The 7,264-nt window shown below is 39.9% G+C and overlaps 1 protein-coding gene across 1 annotated transcript in view; it reads right to left on the reverse strand.

The window, feature by feature from the left end:
- The window catches only part of FAM3C (FAM3 metabolism regulating signaling molecule C), a 34,191-nt gene extending 33,544 nt beyond the window's left edge, over positions 1 to 647 (reverse strand). The window contains exon 1 of the mRNA XM_068669590.1: positions 623 to 647. The gene's annotated coding sequence lies outside the window, so the exon portion shown is untranslated. The remainder of the gene's footprint in view (positions 1 to 622) is intronic.
- Between the last annotated feature and the right edge of the window lie 6,617 nt (positions 648 to 7,264).

The raw sequence follows: 7,264 nt of genomic DNA on the forward strand, positions 1-7,264 counted from the left end.
CATATCACACATCATCAAAGTTAGGTAGACAAAAGGACATTTCTGTGTCTTATTTTAACCACCTCTGGTCAATATATCTTTCTTTTAACAGGTTTCAAATAACATACTTTGATACCAACTGCTCCTTGGTACAGGATGGTTGTTTGAACATCAGCCAAGTAATTTCTTCAGTAAATTCTCGTAACCATTGAAGTTTCAGTCATGCAGTAATCTCAAAATGAGCAAAGAAATACCCAGTGGGTGGAACATTGCTCAAGAAAATGAGGACTTTATAGGTTTTATTTCTAAATGTTTTAAATAGATATATCTTAATTTGTCTGTTCTTTCAGTGTTTGATATACAAAATCCCACCATGTTCCCCTGACTAGATATTAGGTGGCACTGTCTGCATAACAGACTCCTGAAGTCACCATGTTAAAGGAGATTGGATCCTCTGATAAGTTAATGTTTGCAGTAGGAAGAATCATGCTAAAAAGATAACGTAAATAGCAGTATGAACTTATCAAAAGAAGAAATCATTTTATAAGCACAATAATCAACACCTCTAACTACATCTTTATCATGGTCAAATAAATAAGTAAGACTTGAGAATGGTCGTGATTAAAGAACAGTAATTATCTACCTGACTGGAAAGGTGTCACAACTCACAGAAGGTGGAGAGTCACAGTCTTGCCATTCAGCAGAAATATGTCAGCTGGCAGGAGCCCAAAGAGGAGAGATTGTTCCAGACCCCACAGTGTCTCAGGGAGGCTCTAAGTACAAGTGTCTGTGGATGTGGTTACATGAAACCTAGACTGCTTCATGCACAGTGTTGTGATGAACTGAAGGTAGGCTGCTGTTAATGACTCATTACTGAAGAATCACAATCCCTCACCGGTAAATCAACCCAGCAGCTGAACGTACTGATCTTACAAATGCAGCCTGTGCATGAATGCTTTATATGATTTGGTGTAGAAACAAAGTGCTTCTACATTCAGCTTGTTACCACAACTACTGGCATTAGGGGGTGATTTTTAAGTAGCACATGACCATGATTTGATTCCAGTGAGATGTTCTGGGCATGTACAAGCATCACTGTGCCAGAGATACCATTCCTACTTATCAACAAAGCTTCTGCATGAATATTAGAGGAACTTGTGCCAGGATTAAGCAACAGTATATCTCATTTATGAATTAGGCTGAAAGAAATTTGCTTTCATGGTTTATACTGCTAATCTAATCAAGCCTCTGTTGTATATTGGTTCTGATACAATTTTGCTGGTGTTTATGATTTATATGATTACATTTTCCTTTTTTTTTTTTCTTTTTTCCTAATTTTCCTGATAATAAAATAGCTGTGGCCATTAAGTACAAATAAGGTCTATACCTACAAGGGTTTATTTTGTTTTTTATTATTGTCTGTGGTGAATTAACCATTTTTTGCTCCTGTAGATTGAGAAATTGATTTATAGCAGGGTTACAAAAGCAAACACATTTCATAGCCACATAGGAGGTTCTAAATGCTACAATTTTTAAGATCCACAATGCTTATATATATTAAAAACTATAAAACAACAAAATATCTTATTTTTATAATTTAAATGTTAAATTCCAAGGGGAAAACAACAACAACAACAAAAAAAAACAAACAACCAAACAGCAACAAAACAAAACAAAACAAAAAACCAACAGCTATACTCTAAATATTTATTTTGCAAATGTCAGAAAGTAAGATGTCTTAAGAATTTGGGTACATTGGGTCTGAACAAAGATGAATTTGGTGGCCTGAACTGAAACTCATATCTCTGATGAATTTCTTTGCTAACATATATGGTCTTGCATTTACTTTCTTGCATCTCTGTTAGCTGCTAATTTTTACTAAAAGAAATTATACCGTTGCACTGTGTTTTGTTTTGTTTTAGGAAAATGAGGATGTTGCCTTCATGTAATTACAGAAAGGTTAAGCAACACGTCTTATTTAGCACCTTAAGGCTAATGGGGATAAATGGAAATAAGGTAAAATACAAAAGCAAATCATTTCAGATTCTTTGTCTTCAGGCTGTTGCTTGTTGCCTCTGGCAGTAGATGTTCTGCTAATCCATCATCAGTCTTGATTCTCTGTTCTGGTATGAAGACAGTTCCTGGTGGCTTCTTAAACATTTTACTGTAAGCTTAAACTTTACATTTATGTGCTATAAAACTGATACTTCTGCCTTAGCTGATCTTTCCAAGCAGTTCTGAATGAGCCAACCTTGGACTGCTCTCTGGAGCTTGGAATATCTGTGGCAAAAAGTTACTTTTCTTAACACAGGAGCATGATCATAGGAAACACTTATTTTCACATCTGATAAAATCAGAATAACGGTGCAGTCTTAAATAAATAAGATGGACATCCTAGACAATCTTTTAAATGTTGGGGGTGGGTGAGGGGGGTGGAAGGGGAGTGGAAGAAGAACAAGAAAGCTATGCAGAGAATGCTCCAGGCAGTTTGTCTTGAAGCAACTGGAAAATGTGATTTTCACTAACTTGTGAGTCACTTAACTATAAATAGAAATTAAAAAGCACAACATGAAGCCCACTCCTCTCCTCTCTCCTGCCTCTTACAAACAGACATGAACAAATATGGAAAAATCTTCCTTAAAACAATGTTTTCTTAGCTTTCTAGCTGGCATTGAGTTTCCTGTAAAAATCTGAGTCTAGAGGATGGATTTGAACATCTCCAAAATCGCTCTTGCCACTGATGCATTAATCGTGATCAATATTTCACATCCCCATTTTTTCTGTAATAAGTCAAAATAACTCCATGTCCAAGCATTCCCAAAGTTTCAGAGGAAATGTGGATGTAATTGAGCAAAATTCCACTGGAGTCAATATCATTGCAACTGTTTAAATAATGTCACATTTAGACCACAGGGTTTCTTATTTCATTTTCTTCCCTGTGAGTGCATCTAGTGTTTTAACTATTCTACATAGACAACAGTAGAGACCAAAGTCTTCTGTAAATTATATCTGTAGGATAACGTAAGGGAAACCTCCTGTGCTGTTTGTTAAAGTACCTCAAACATTACAAGAGCTACTTCTTGTATGTGATGACTTATTAACTTATGAAATACAATGTTCTTGTGAAATCAGCCAGTTTGGTGTCAGCAAAAAAAGGATATCCTGTCATTTAGACAGACGATGTGGAAGGTGGTCATTTTTGTGGTCATATGGGACTCATAAATGTTTATCTTGACGTCTGGTACATAGCTTATTAGTGCAGTTGCAGTGAAATATTGCTGACTCGAGGTCTTAGAAGCAGTGTATAATGAGCTGCAGAAGCATGTGAAATGTTCATGTGGTGTTAAAGAGAAAAATTGAAAACTTTTGTAACACCTCCAATGTGCAGATGTGGAGATCTTGTGGTTCCTGCCTACAACATTATCAAATCTTATCAGTCCCCTGAAGAGCTTTGGAAGTCCTAAAAAAGCACTACCCCCATTTTAGATGAGTAGCATCTGAGGAACACTGCAGACTGAGATTGTACCCATTCAGATCAAGAATAAGCATCACCAGTTGGAAATTGTAGATGTCCTGAGAGACACATTACAGATGGTGTTCATGAGTTGCACCATGAAAGGTCATGACCTGCACTGAACTTCTTGCATTAGTATCATTTTCCACACAATGAAACTCCTCCATCTACAACTCTTCCTCAGAGCAAGAATATAAAGTTTGCCTCTAAGTTTATAATGATTTATTTCACCAAGATACTGTTTCTGTGTGTTTGTTTTTGTTTTGTTTTTTTTTTTTTTTTTTTTTTTTAATACTGTTCTGTATTTTCCTTTTTTCTTTTCCCTACAGTCACCTTATTTAAGTATTTGATGCTCGCTCCTTTATTCAAATTTGATATTTGTACAGTAAGAGGTTTTTAGTTCATATGAGTCATTAATAATAAAATGCTGAGAAAGGTGCCATAGTCAGAAAATGAATGAGAAGCTAATAGCATGCTTTACCAATGCAGTAGAATTGCATTCTAAGAGCAGGTGAATGACATGTGCATTTATACTGGTTTAATGTAAAAGATTTTAAAACCCACATTTGAAGATCATAACAGCCACTGCTCTTCCATCTCCCACCAACCTAGTCATCTCTTTGTAGAAGGCAATCAGATTCATCAGACATGATTTTCCCCTTCCTAAATCCAGGCTGGCTGCTCTCAGTTATCTGTTGCCCTTATTATGTGACATTTGCTTTCTACCAGTTCTCAGAAACGTCCCCTGATGACCATGACATTTCAAAGATTATCAAAAGTGGCCTCACACTGGCATTTGCCAGCTACCTTGGCAATTGTGGATGCTTCCTATCAGGTCCCATTGACTTGTTCAATTTGTTTATATATTCCCTACCTGGATCTTTCTCTAATGAGGATAAGCCTTCCTTGCTTAAGACATTTTCACTTGCCGCAGGGGCCTGGCCTTTTCCGCCCAGGTCCTCTGTGTCATTCAGCAGTGGAGCCACATTTTCCCTAACCTCCCCTTTGCTGCCATTGTACCTGCAGAAACCTTTCTTGTTTCCTTTCATATCTCTCATGACATTCAGCTCCAGATGGGCTTTGACTTTCCTGACCCCATCCCTGCACATTAATGTAGTGTCTCTGTATTGCTGTCAGGTCACCTGTCTGATTTCTTTTTACGTTTGAGTTTTGTCAGGTGTTCCTTACTCATTCATGTTGCCTCCTTCTGCTGCCTTTATTTGATTTCCTGCTCACTGAAGTGTGCCATTCTTCAGTTTGGAGAAGGTGATCCTTGGAAATGAACCAGTTTTCCATGTCCCCTCTTCTCTCCAGGGCTGTCTGCTACTGGATTCTTCCAAACAGATCCCTGTACAAGCAGACGTCTCTTCTCATAAAGCACATTGCAATCATGCCTTTTTCTGTTTCCTTTCTCTCACGTTCCTGAACTCCACAATATCATGGTCACTGCAGATGGCTGCCCATGACCTTTAATCCTTGACCAGTTCTTCGTTATTTGTGAGTATTAAGGCCAGTGAAGTGCCTTCTCTTGTTGGCTCCTCGATTACCTCTGTCAGGACATTATGATTATTGCATTCCAGAAGCTTCCTGGGGTTGCTTATGCCCTGCAGTTTTGGCCTTTCAGCAGATACCAGGGTGGTTGAAGTCCCCCATGAGTACCCAGGCCTGCTAACATGATATGTTTCCCAGATTTCTGAAGAAGGCCCCACCTAATGCTTGTTTAGGGGGTCTGTAGTAGACACCCACCACAACATCACACATTTCTCTTCCTATTAGTCCTCACCCATAACTTCTCAATCAGCTCCTGCCTGTCCCGAGGCAGAGCTCCACACATTCACATTGCTCTCTCACACAAAAGGCAGTTCCTCTTCTCCTTCTCAGATTGTTCTTGCTAAATTTCCTGTGTCCATCTCTAGCAGCCTCTTTGGTGTGTGAGCTATCCCACCACATCACTGTGATCCCAGTGAGATATTGTAGCCATGCAACTGTGTTCAGTTCTCTGATTCCTCCTGCTGGTTCTCCATTCTGTATGCATAGATGTACAGATCCTTTAGATGTGCACCTCATCATGTTGATATTCCAGAAAGTTTATGTGAGCTTTCCCCATAATGTCATGCTGTTGGTACTTCCTTATTTAAGGGCATTTGCTTAAGTGGGCCCTATCAGCTTGTTCTGTTGATTACAGGGTTTCTTGTCCACATCATCCTGCACCATTTGTTTGCCAGGTTGGTCCACCACTTCCTTATTTGATTGTGGGTCATCATCTCCCTCCTTTGTCATTTCTAGTTTAAAGTTCTCCTCACCAGGTTGGCCAGCCAGTTGGCACGGTGACTTTTGCCCCACTTTGTCAGGTGGATCCTGTCTCTCCCTAGCAGTTATTGACCCTCAGAGAGGGAGGGTCCCATAGTCATAAAAAAAAACAAATCCCTGTTCTTGATGCCAGCTGCTCAGGCAGCTGGTGATCTGCAGTACCTTTCAGCCCTTTCTCAAACCCTTCCTTTCTCTTCTCTAACAGGATCAAGGAGAAAACCACATCACCCTCCTTGACCTTCACAACCAGTGCCATGTAGTTATGCTTGATATGCTCAGTGCTTTTACCTGGCAAAATCATTGCTGTTCATATGGATGAGCAGCAGAGTATAAAAGTCTAAGGGACCCAAAAGTCTCAACAGCACTTCTTCAGAATCTCAGATTCAAGCCCTGTTAAGCAATTCCCCTTAGCCAGCAGGTGAAGTCATCCATGGGGACCCACAGCAGGGAGTCTCCCTGTACTATGGCTTCCCACTTCCCCTACATGTTGCTGTGGGATCATGCTCTGCTGGCACCAGCACTTTGCTGGACAGAGCTCACAGGAAGAATCTTCCTCCTGTTACCAGAAGTCACAAGCCCCCAGCCTTCATCATCATTTTTTTCCTCCCACCTGTGTAACTGCATGAAAAATGTGCTCTGTTTTTCATGACATAACTTAAATAATGAGAGTGTAATTGATGGACAGTCTCTCCATCTCCTCCCACACCTTAGTGCTTAATCAAGATACTGCCTGTCTTCCCAATGTATGAACAATCATCAGTAATTGATATGTCTATGCTTTTCTGGTGGAAAGGAAAGAATCCCATCTGGTGAACAAACCTTCAGAGTGATGGGCAAAATGACAGGGCAGCTCAGCCTAGAGGATAGAGCCTGTACTAGGTTGGGCCCTTAGGTTCTACTATAATAAAAAACATTAGATCTTATGTATCCAGAAGTAGAAAGCAGCCTCTGTAATTATGTATTCTCTGAGCTCACATAGACACGTCATCAGCATGGAATGACCTGACCCCATCCTTCTGAGCCTCTAATGATGAGTAAGTTAAAAAATGCAGCAGCATTGTTGATCACTTTATCCCTGCTGCTGTGCTTGGCTAGACCACAGAAAAGAAATGGCATCCTTCACTGTATATTAACAGACATATCCCCAAAGAAGGGATTGACAGCCTAGCTCCAACCACAAAGTATGGCCAAACTGGTAATAGGCATCTGACTGGCTTTGAAAGTGAAAAAGAGAAGTTGGACGGCAAACATGCCTTGTTTCTGATGAAAGCATATCCAAATGCAGCTGGTTTCAGGCCAAACGCATTTATCCAGAGACCAGACTAAGCTGCAGCATTGCCCAGCCTAGAAACAGAAAGAATCAGAACTGTGAGAACTTCTGGAATGACTTGGAAGGTGTCAGCTTTTCTGTTAATCCCTGTGCCCTTTGATACTGTTCTCTTGCAACCTTCCTGCTGTTAT

The sequence above is a fragment of the Anas acuta genome, chromosome 1, assembly GCF_963932015.1.
Source record: "Anas acuta chromosome 1, bAnaAcu1.1, whole genome shotgun sequence".
NCBI classification, from domain to species: Eukaryota; Metazoa; Chordata; class Aves; order Anseriformes; family Anatidae; genus Anas; species Anas acuta.